At 36.9% G+C, this 12,707-nt stretch overlaps 1 long non-coding RNA gene across 1 annotated transcript; it reads left to right on the top strand.

Annotated features, from left to right (window-relative positions):
• Nucleotides 1-3,956: 3,956 nt before the first annotated feature.
• On the top strand, nucleotides 3,957-5,377 carry LOC122054088. The gene is made up of 5 exons (XR_006132553.1): nucleotides 3,957-4,222; nucleotides 4,395-4,465; nucleotides 4,551-4,637; nucleotides 4,707-4,856; nucleotides 5,317-5,377. It is a non-coding gene; the product is annotated as an uncharacterized LOC122054088 (long non-coding RNA).
• Nucleotides 5,378-12,707: the final 7,330 nt, after the last annotated feature.

Consider the following 12,707-nt stretch of genomic DNA (forward strand, 5'->3'; position numbering starts at 1 on the left):
AGTTCAAGATTTAGATTGATCAGAGGATGGTACGGTCTATGCCTCAAATTGATCAATCTAGATGTCAAGGATAGAAGGATATTGTCATATATTGTGAAGAGTCACAATTAGTAGTCACAAAGGTGATGTTGGATCTCAACATTCTTGTAATTTGGGTAGTAATGATGTGTTGCTAGATACCGCTCATTACTTATACTTCTAAATGGGTTTAGGAGCATTGCCAATGTTACAAGAACCTATAGGGTCACACACAAAGGGCAATTAGATGGAGATTAGGTTCATATGATGGACCAAGAGGATTAGGTTCATATGATGAACCAAATTGGATTAAGAGTAATCTAAATTAACTAATTGAGTTGGACTCAATTTGATTCATGTGTCTAATGAGTCTAATTAGATTATGATTTATTGAGTCAATTTAATTCAATGAATATAGATTCATTAAATTAAATTGGTTTGAATCAAATGGTTAGATTTGATCAACCATGGGAGAGAAGAGGTCAAGTTTGACGTGACTTGAGAGGGAAGATGAAGGGTCAAGTTTGACTTGACCAAATGCCACATCATTTGTGACTTGGCATAGGGTCGGGCAATGATGATGTGCCACATCATCAAGGCCACTTCATGGTGTGCCACCTCATGAGGAAAAACCAAGAGCCATGACTCTTGGTCTTCCATGAGGTGGCCGACCACTTAAAGAGGGAGGGAGTTACAAGAGTGTGGGTTAATGCATTTTTGTGTGCCATTCAACTCATCTTCTTCCTCCTCTCTAGTTTTCTTCTCTCCCTCTCCTCCTTGACCGAAACATATAAGGGTGCTAGCATATTCTTAGTTGTTCTCTCCATCTCTTGTTCGTGTGGATACTTCTAGAGGTGTGTCCACTTGAACACACTTGAGATTCGACGGACCTTGGACGAGCGCGATTTGTGAAGGGCTTTGCTTCAAATGTATACACTCTTTCTTATAGATCTAGTGTAGATCTAGGATAGGAAACTAGTACATGTAAATTTTTATATCTTTGCACGGATCCGGTGGCAAGACTTCGGGGTTTCCGCAACGCAAAAAGCGGTTTTTGCGGCCCGAAAGTCCCAACAGTGGTATCAGAGCCACGTGCGAAACATGTACTTGTTTCATTTTGTATTTTTATGAAAAATATAAGATCTATAAGTTTCTGTAAATTTACTATTTTTATGTATTTTATGAGTATTTTTCTTGGAGATGCGAAGCAACAAGTGCTTAGACACTTGTAGGCTTCGTATACCGAGAAAAACCTTCTGAAACGGCAAGGTCTCGCCCAAATTATTTTGGGACAGCGGCTTAAGGCGCTGTAAGATCATAGTAGGACACTCGTGAGACTTATTTCGTAAGAAGTAGTCTACCCCTATCCCCGCAAGGGGCATTGTCCAGCGATCGCGCCCGAAAATCGCTAAACGGGACCGCCAAAAAATTACGACTCATAAAATCGTAAAACACAGTAGTAAAATTATAGAAATTTATATAAAATATATAATTTAGAATTATGTATAATATTGTGATGGTCATGGCATAAATACCCCAATCTGATTGGATAAATATGTGTTGTAATTCATAATATGGCCTGCGCGCCATTTTTGTGTGTTGTGCGTGTTGTACATGTGATATGCAACCTGCGCATCGTGCCTTCTCTTTTATTTCCTATTGTAAATAGTTTTAGAATCGAATATAACTCGAGTTTCAAATTTGTAATGTACAAAAATGAAGCGGTGGAAGGTTCACTCGAGGAGTTACGAGGAGGGTGCGAGCAACACATGGCAGTCAAAGGGAGGAGCTTAGAGAAGCTATTGACCCTAGGTTGACCGTCTGATCTTCTCATTGGCTTGAGAAGATCGTAGTAGGGCCATGACCTAATCACAATTTAATTAATTTCTTATGTGTATGTGATGCATGCTAGAGTAGAGTAATTAATTTAATTAGTGCCTTCAATGCCTTAATGCGTATATGATACACATTAACGATTAGATTAGATCTTAATCAACTCGACTCGAAATACCAACCAAGTTTTGATACCCATCACTACCTCGTGTTGGTTGCTACTCGGAAAGCCTAACGATTCCACTGTATAAAAATTTTGTACAAATGTCTGAACCTTTTCCTAGCTACCATGTGTTCTTATAAATTAAACTTGGATCGCCTGCGGAACTTAACACGTTTGATCCAAAGTTTAATTTATTTGTTCTTTTAGGTTTAGACTTGGATCTCCTGCGGAACTTAACACATTCGATCCAAATCACCTAGGTTATTAATTTCTTTAAATATTAATTTTCAAAATTGGCTTCCAGGACTACAAGGCGAGGCACATGGCCTTTTTGGATATGGGAACAACCACCACCGCCTAGACAAAGCCTTTTAAGAAAAGCTAATATTTAATTTCCTGAAATAACTTTAGGTCAATCAAAAAGAACAATCAAATCATAAGGAAAATAAAAATAAAAGAACACAATATCGAAAACTAATTCGAAATACTAGAATCGCATGCCTCTTGTATTTGGTATTTTTATAAAGAAATAAAACTAGTATGATGCGGAAATTAAATACTAGTATACCTTTTCTTTTGCAAACAAAAACCTCTAGGTCTTCTACCATATTCCTCTTCTAATCCCGAATGTTGTGTGGGCAACGATCTTCCAAGACGAGAACTACCAAGGCACCTTCTTCTTCCTTCCTTCAAGTTTCGGCCAAGCATATCTTCTAAAGGATGAAGAATTTTTTTCACCAACCAAACTCCGAGGGATGCAAGCTTTCTCTCCTTCTTCCTCAAGCTAGATCTGGCCACCTCCTCCAAGCTCCAAGAGATAAAGGATTTCAGCCACACAAGAGGAAGAGAGAAAAGGAGAAGGGCCGGCCACACCATGGAAGAGAAGAGGGAGAAAATAGAATAGAGTCATTCACCATGAAGCCTTCTCTACCCCCTCTTTTATAATCCTTGGTCTTGACAAATAAGGAAAATTTAATAAAAACTTCCTTAATTCTTTTGCCATTGAAAAGGAAAATTTATTTAATTAAAACAATTTTCTCTTTTCAATTTACAATGGCCGGCCACTTAATAAAATCTCCAAGCAAATAAAATTTTAAACACAAATTAAAACTTCCTTATTTGCTTCCGGAAATTTATAAAAAATTTCTCCAATAATTTTTCCCTTCATGATTGGTTAATAAAAAGGAAATTTTATAAATTAAAATCTTTCTTTTAAACATGTGGAAAGAAAGTTATCTCTAAAAATTAAAATCACTTTTAATCCACAAATAAGGAAAGATATCAAATCTTTTCTTAATCTCTTGTAGAAACTTATAAAAGAGAATATTTAATTTTTAAACTTTCTTTTAAATCATGAACATGGTTTAAAAAGGAAAGTTTTCTTAAAATTTAAAATCCACCTTTTCAACAAATAAGGAAATATTTCAAATTTTAAACTCTCTTTTAAACATGTAGATGATTTACAAATAAAGAAAGATTTTACCAAAAATTAAAACCATCCTTTTAATCTACAAATAAGGAAAGAGATTAATCTCTTCTCTTAATCTTTTAAAGAAAGCTATAAAAGGAATTTTTAATTTTTAAACTCTCTTTTTTTAAAACCTTGATATCCACATAAGAAATAATTTTAATAAAAATCCTTTTTAATATTCTAGTGGCCGACAACCTAAGCTTGGGACCCAAGCTTTGGCCGGCCACCAATTTGGCTCATCCTGTGAGATATCGGAAATTTAAATAAATAGGGTTATTTGAGAAATAGCCTTATAAAATTTTTCAAGAGTTTTTAGAAATTTTCTGGGAATTTTTCGGAGTTCGTACGACGGGTTTTGAGGGGATCAATTCTGAGTACAGATAAGGCTTGTTTGGGATACCCGTTTAGGTGAGGAAATGTTTTTAACTATAAATCATTTTCTTTTCCTTTAATTCCCTTCCCAAGCGCCGTTTCCCCCAAACCCAACGCCGATCACCCGAGCCTTCCTCCTCTCCTTCCTTCCCCAATCTCCCCTCTCTTCTTCCTCTGTTCTCTCTCTCGCGGACAAGCGACGACGACGGGAGCAAGGCCCTAGCTCCGGCGATCCTTCTCCGCCGGCATCGACGCCTATTGATCTCAGATCCGGCCAGCGTTTCTTTCATTCTCTGGGTTGCAGATTGCTGGATCGATCCAGATTCATCGATCGCTACCGTGGAAGATGCCTTAGGGCTTCGAGGGTAAGCGACATTCCTGGTCCTTCTTCCCTCCTTTTCTCTGGATTTCTTTCAACTCGTGCCCTAGCACAGTCGGTGATTCTTATCCCTTTCTTTCTACATCGCCGGATTTCACTAGATTAGGGCTTGATTTTGGTTATCTCTGGCCAATTGACCTTCGTTCCTCCTTGAGCAGTTTCCAGAATGATCCGTGTATCCTCAAGTTGGATCAGATTAGGTGATACCTTCTGGAGACAATCGATTGAGGTAAGCTTAGGTCTTCTTCTCTGTTACCGATCCTCGTCTTGTTTTCGGTTGAATTAGGTCATAGATTTGGAGATGTTGGTATCAGGGAGGTGTTCTTGAGCTGCCGGGCAGAGGCTAGCTTGATCAGAGTCTTCCTGCTGGATTCCTGCTTGATACGATTGATAGCAGCAAGGTGAGGTTGTGTTCCATTTCTATGGTGTTGATTTCTTGATCGCCTGAGATGTTATCTTCATCCGATCAGTAGGAAGGATTTTAGCAGCGAGGTTGTGTTGCTGTGATGCTGGAATTATGGTCATTGAGGTGGTATACAGCAGCGTTTCTAGTTCCGGCAACTCTCCAATAGCAGCACCATTTCTTTGTGTGGATCAACAGAACAGTGCTAGGAATTTAGGTAAGGTATTGGATTTTCGATCTTAGTTGTAGATCATGGTGTGATTTGATTTCTAGATGGTTATGCATGATGTAGATGAATTATACTAGTTGTTAATTGTATGTAGGGTTCTTGATCTTGCTATAAGACAGTTATTTTAGTTTTATGTATTGCATGAGGGATAATTTGATTACATGATTAGTGTGATTAGATTTAATTACTTAAATTAATCTAATGGAATGATTAGGGTTAAGACAATTAACCCTAGTCAATTATTAGATTTAATTTAAGTTTATGTTTCTAATCTAACTGGTGATTAGGAATTAGGTAACTAACCCTAATTGACCGTTAGATTTTATTTAGGTAGGATGCAATTGACTTGATTAGGGTTTTTCCCTAATTTGGTTTTAGGGATTTTATTTAGCTATTCATTTGAATTTAGCTAAATAATATATATATATATATTGTTTGTTTGACACAGGACTCTGATTCGAGACGGGCGTCTCAACTTTGGATCGCTTGATAGTACCTTCTATTTGATGCGGGTACCCTTTGACTTATCTTTTGATACTGTCTTATGATATGTATAGTATATAATTACTAGTGGTAGATGGTAGATTTATTTCTTCCTTGGTCTTAGCTTAGTTGATACCTATCACATGCTTCTTCTGTTAGTTGCTGTACTTTAGAATTGGATGATTTTTACCTTTTGCTATGTTTATGTATGTTATGGAGATGGATAGATACATTTAGTGTTATTTTCCACTGGATCAGTTGCTGTAGATAATTGTTATATGTTGTTGGATCTGTGTTGCTTGTATCATGGTTATATTTATATGTGTTTACCTTTTTGGTACGCATATATATAGAGGAGGCTTTGTTTAGGTATGTCATATTGTAGCCGCATGCACCATATCGCATGATTGCATGCTGGGCGATTGACGACTCCATTATTGTTGAGCTCGTCGGTCGGCTACATGGGCCTGCACACAACGTGTCCACTCATGGGTAGTGGCACAGCACTAGGGTGTGTATGGTAGTTAGCTCTGTAGTGCTTCGCTGGTCCGCTCATGGGTAGTGTGACTGCAGCGTGGTAGCAGGCATGGATCCCTCCCCGTCATCGCGTACCGGGAGATGAGAGCATTGCGCTCCCTCACTATGTTTGAGGTAGGAGGATAGGTGTACTCTGACAGCATCCCGTCCACTCGGTCACTCTTCAGGGGCAGTGATGGCAGAGTGCACGGTGTCATAGATGGCTGACTGGCTGACAGGGGTGACCATGTCATATTGCATCATATGCACATATTGCATTTATTGTGATTGTTGCATATTGGATGATGCACTTGGGTGACTGCATATGATTGACATGCATATAGGATACATGCTTATTTGCTCTTACTATCTTTGTTTGTGTATGTCCACAGTCATTTGCCCAAGCCTCGCAGGTGAGTACAGTTTATTTCAGTTATGCATTTTCTTATTATTCTTGCTATAGACTGTACTTTATGCCTATTGCTAGTTATTACAGTTTATTTCAGCTATGTATATCTGTTATACTGTTAGGAGACTGTACCATAGGTTGTACTGTTAGGAAACTGTACTGTAGGCTCTATGGTTTAGTGTACTGTACCATAGGATGTTACTGGTGGTTATATGTTGCTGTACATATCTATTGGATTACCTGCTGAGTTCTTTGAACTCACCCCGTTGTTACTATTTTTCAGGTTGAGGCCGTCGGGAGATATTCCAGTCGCTAGCCCCATTATCACGAGGATTTTCTTTGTCGGATTATATTTTGCTTTTGCATCTTATATACTTGTATTGTGGGTTTGTATTGTGGACATTGAACATTCGGGTTTGCTGCTTTTATTTTCCGCTGCGGATTATCTCATTACTTCGTGGATTTGTTTTCTTCGTTGTAGTGGAGTAGGATGTTTACATATATCTTCAAGGATTCTATATCGTCCTTCCTTATTAAACTGCGTGGATTGATTATATGTTGAATTGTGTGGAATGTTGATATAAACTGCGTGGTTTGTTTTTTTTACTGGTATTGTATTGTTCCGGCCGTGTGTGGCTGAGGTATAGATATATGTATTCTGGATTCATATTGTCACCCGTACAGGGGAGATGCTGCCGAAATTTATTCGGACAGGGACTACCTGGTCACCTAAACGGGTATCCCAAACAGGCCTTATCTGTACTCAGAATTGATCCCCTCAAAACTCGTCGTACGAGCTCCGAAAAATTCCCAGAAAATTTCTAAAAACTCCTGAAAAATTTTATAAGGCTATTTCTCAAATAACCCTATTTATTTAAATTTCCGATATCTCACACATCCACTTGGTCTTGGCCGGCGCTAGCTTGGGTTCCAAGCTAGCTTGGCCGGCCCCATTGGATGGGTAAGAAGGTGAGTATATGGTGGGTATAAATCTTTATATACAAGAGGCTACGATAGGGACCGAGAGGAGGAATTGGTTTTAGTCTCCCGATGAAATTAAGCTTCCCGTGTTCGCCCCGAACACACAACTTAATTTCATCAATAATAATTCATTCCACTAAAGAACTATTATTGAACTACCGCACCAATCCCAAATTACATTTTGGGCTCCTTCTTATTATGAGTGTGTTAGTCTCCCTGTGTTTAAGATAACAAATGTCCACTAATTAAGTGAGTTACTGACAACTCACTTAATTAATATCTAGCTCCAAGAGTAGTACCACTCAACTTCATCATCATGTCGGACTAAGTTCACCTGCAGGGTTTTACATGACAATCCTTATGAGCTCCTCTTGGGGACATTCTCAACTTAGATTACTAGGACACAGTTTCCTTTTATAATCAACAACACACACTATAAGTGATATCATTTCCCAACTTATCGGGCTTATTGATTTATCGAACTAAATCTCACCCATTGATAAATTAAAGAAATAAATATCAAATATATGTGCTTGTTATTATATTAGGATTAAGAGCACACACTTTCATAATAACTGAGGTCTTTGTCCCTTTATTAAGTCAGTATAAAAGAGACGACCTCTAATGGTCCTACTCAATACACTCTAAGTGTATTAGTGTAATTATATAGTTAAGATAAACTAATACCTAATTACACTACGACCTTCCAATGGTTTGTTCCGTTCCATCTTGGTCGTGAGCTACTATTTATAATTTATAAGGTACTGATAACATAATCCTCTGTGTGTGACACCACACACCATATTATCTACAATATAAATTAATTGAACAACTACATTTATCATAAATGTAGATATTTGACCAATGTGATTCTTATTTCTAGATAAATGTTTATACCAAAAGCTAGGCTTTTAGTATACACTCTAACAATCTCCCACTTATACTAAAAGACTAAGCTGTCATATCTGCTGCCATACATCTAATTCCCATGCCTTTCAAAACTCTTGCCTTAAGAGCCTTAGTGAAAGGATCTTCCAGGTTATCACTTGATGTAATCTAAGCAGCAACAACTTCTCCTTGTTATACGATTTCTCGTATTGGGTAGTACTTGCGCTCTTATTGTGTTTTACTTGCCTTATAGACTCATGGTTTCTTCGAGTTTGCAACCGCACCACTATTATTACAATAAATTGTAATAATCTTTGGACAAACCAGAAAACATATCTAAGTCCATCTTGAGGTTATTGAGTCATTCAGCTTTTATGGCTATCTCAGAGGCTGCCATATATTCAGTTTCTATGGTGGAGTCTGAAAAAGCACCTATGCTTATCACTCTTCCATAGTTATGACTTTACCTCCTAAAGTAAACACAAAACCCCGAGGTTGACTTACTATTATCACTATCTGATTGGAAATTCGGATCCGTGTAACTCATAGGGAGCAAATCATCTGACTGGTAAACTTAGCATATAATCTTTAGTCCTACTAAGGTACATATGCTTTCACAACAGTCCAATGTCCCTGTCCTGGGTTACTTTGATATCTGTTAACCATTCTCACGGCAAAACAGATATCTGGTCTAGTGCATAGCATACATTAGGCTTCCTACAGCCGAAACATAAGGAACTACCTTCATGCCCTTTATCTCCTTTGATATCTTTGGAGATATCTCTTTAGATAAAGCCGCTCCATGTCTAAAAGGTAGAAAAACCTTTCTTGGAGTTTTGCATACTAAAACGAGCTCATTGTATGAAGCTTAGGATAAACACAACATTCTTTTCCTTACGATCCTTGATCCCAAGAATATGTGCTCACTCTCCTAAGTCCTTCATAAAAAATTGCTTGGACAATCATACCCTTACTTCTGATAACACCTTGATATTGTTTCCAACTATCAAAAATGTGATCTACGTATAGTACAAGAAATACCACCACGTTTCCATCACACTTCTTGTATACACAAGACTTATCCGGTAACTAAATCCATAAGACTAGATTACTTCATTATACCGGATGAACCAAGACTTTGAAGCTTTACTTCAGTCCATAGACTGATTGAGCTTTCATACTAGATGCTCTTTTCCCTTTGCAATGAATCTCTCTGGTTGCTTTATATGGATGTATTCTTCAAGACTTCCATAAAGAAAGCTGTCTTGACATCCATTTGCCTAATCTCATAGTCTATATAAGCAGCAATAGATAAAAGAATCCGGATAGACTTAAGCATGGCTACCGATAAAAGGTTTCCCTTTTTCAACAAGCCTTGCTTTGAAAGTTTCCACTTTCCCATCTATCCCTTTTTTCTATTGTAGACTTATTTTCACCTAATGGCTTTTACACCATTTGGTGATTCTATAAGCTCCCAAAATCTATTAGAATACATATATTCTAATTCTATATTTATTGCTCTTTGCAAAGATACTTCATCTTTATCTTGGAGTGCTTCATCATATGTCGAGGGATCAGGTTCATGTCCACCAGGGATCAAGTCCAAAAACTCTCCCAAAGAATGAATCTTTTAGGTTGCCTAACAACCCTCCCACTACGATTAGGCACTGTCTATAATTGTGTATCAATTGTGATACGTGTTGCAGTTTCTTGTGATATTTTATCTTGTACAATTGGTACTAGATTAGACATGTCCTCTATTAAGAACAAATTTACTTATGGGCTTGTGGTTCATTATATAGTCCTCTTATAAAAATCAGTCATTGATGCTAATAATGACCTTCTGATTTTTAAGACTATAAACCTACTTTCGTTTCTCTAGGATAACTCATAAACTAGTAAATTCCTATCCAACTTATCATTGTCTCTCTTCAGCATATGTGCTGGACTACCCGAATCCGAATATGCTTCAAAATAGGCTTACGCCTATTAAGCAATTCTATATGAGTAGAGAGTTCTGACTTTGGAAGGTACTATGTTCACTTCCATTTTCAGAGTATATCCTTAAACGAATTTGGTAATTTTCTGAATAACTCATCTAATTATTTCCATAAGAGTCCTATACCTTCTTTCCACTACACCATTCTGTTGGGGTATACTAGGTGCAGTTAGTTGGGATTGAATCCCTACTTTTGATAAGTGACTCCTAAATTGTCCCAAGAGGTACTTGCCACTACAATCTTACCATAGTGACTTGATACTTTTACTTTAACGTTTCTCCGCATCAGCCTTGTACTTTTTGAACTAATCAAAACACTTAGTCTTGCGGCACATCAAATAAATGTATTTGTATCTTGAATAGTTGTCTATAAAATAGACGAAATATTCGATACTACCTCTTGTCTGGATAGTCATAGGATCACACAAATCAAAATGAACCAATTCCAATATATCTTTGGCTCCATACCCCTTAGACTTAAAAGCTTCTTGGTTATTTTTCCTTCCAAGTAAGACTCACAGGTTGGAAAGATTTCCACTACTAATGAACCCAAAAGTTCATCAGTTATCAATGAATCCTACTCAAGTTAATAGTAACCTAGCCTTAGATGCCAAAGATATAATTGATTCATTTCCGAAGGTTGCTTTATCTTAAAGTTAGAAGATGTGTTACTAATTTCCATTTGTTGCATCGTGGGAGTTATTGGATTTATAAATTGCCAACCAACGTACCAGAACAGATAACTTCTCTCTTTTTCTTAATAACAACTTTGTTATTAAAAGAGGCAGAATATCAGGTTCTTTGAATAGTTTAGAAACTGAAAACTAGTTCTTTCTAAACTTGGTACATAAAGACAAATACTTAAAATCCATATTTTATTCTTATCAAAGGATAAACATCTCCCACTGCAACGGCTGCCACTTTTACAGCAGTGCCCATGTGGACGGTGTTTTTATTTTCATTTAGTTGTCGGGTTTCTTGGAACCCTGCAATGAATTACGGACATGATTAATGGCATCTGTATCTACACTCTAGGTTCTGGTAGATAACACCACTAAACATGTTTCAACTAATGTATTAAATACACCTATATTGTTCTTAGTTCTAAGAAGACAGTCTACCTTAATGTCCAAGTCCTATTTTCAATCATTACAATTGGGACTACTAAGTCTTTTCTATAGTATAACAACTAGGAAATTGACAAACATTTTAAATCTTAAGAATCACAAAAATATTTGGTCAAGATCAATTCCTTAAAATCCCCATGAATTTTGTATGTCACGATAGTGTGGACGTATACAAAATCAAAAAGGAGATTTTATCCATTAATTTTATTATCTCGTCAACTTTACTTTATGACGAATAAAATTAATAGTTGATCTGTCTTTGATCAAATATTTGGTCAAAACTTTTGAATTTAAAATAACATTGATTCCTCAAACAATATTATTTAAATTCACCAACACCTCAAACACCGTGAATTTTGCATGCCACGATAGTGTGGACGTATACAAAATTTAAACATTTGTAAGAGGAGGGTTTTACCCATTAATTATCTTGTCAATAAATTTTATGACAAAATAAAATTACCTCAAACACCGTGAATTTTGTATGCCACGATAGTGTGGACGTATACAAAAACAAATATTTGTAAGAGGAGTTTTTTAATATCTTGTCAACCTATTTATTTGACAAATTAATAGTTGGTTTTCTTTGGTCACACAAATAATAGTAGTGACTCCGATGGGGAGGATACTATTAGACGTGCCTAAGTGTATACCATTACTTGACACTAAGTCTATTAATAAGATTGTGCCCCTTCCGATGGGAAAGATCACACACTCTTAATTAACTTCCTATAGTCATCCAAAATGGAAATTTAATCTAGTGATCCGCAAACAAGCTCATCCGATATGAAGGAAGGCACTCAGAGCCAACGCGCAAGCTTGTTGCATCACTTATAAACCAGTAATGGAGACCGTGGAATTTATTTAAAATAAATCCCTCTCCCACTTAGTTATTTAAAGTGAGGAATTTTGACTATGCTAGCCTACTTAACATGCATACTAACAAGAACACACAGCTCAGCATAAAAAGCAATAAATAGAAAAACTAATTTTCAACTATTATGACTTTTATCTATTGTTGTCCTCCGTGTGTCGCCAACCCTAGCTGCTACCATCTTTGGCCACCGCCACCGGGTCTAGTTGTCGCATCCATCTTGCTCCTTGTTCCGCTGTGCCTCTGGTCCTCAAAAAGTTCCACGCCTTGCAAGATTCGATCCGCGACATAAATAGAATTTTACATTTTTCGATTCTATATTCCTCGAAGGAATGTACATGTATCTAGATCAAAAAATAAAATCCTAATAAAACTAAATACAGCTCCTGCTATATTTTATAATACAATCATGCACACACAATAAAATGCCCTTGACATGTCCAAGGGTCCAATCACACACACAATATCTATAAGCCATAATAGTTGGATCCTGTATCCACAAAGTTAGCACATCCTACTATTATCCTGCCTAAATTATGTATGACATGTGCATAATTAAATT

This window comes from Zingiber officinale, chromosome 3A, assembly GCF_018446385.1.
Source record: "Zingiber officinale cultivar Zhangliang chromosome 3A, Zo_v1.1, whole genome shotgun sequence".
Classification (NCBI taxonomy): Eukaryota; Viridiplantae; Streptophyta; class Magnoliopsida; order Zingiberales; family Zingiberaceae; genus Zingiber; species Zingiber officinale.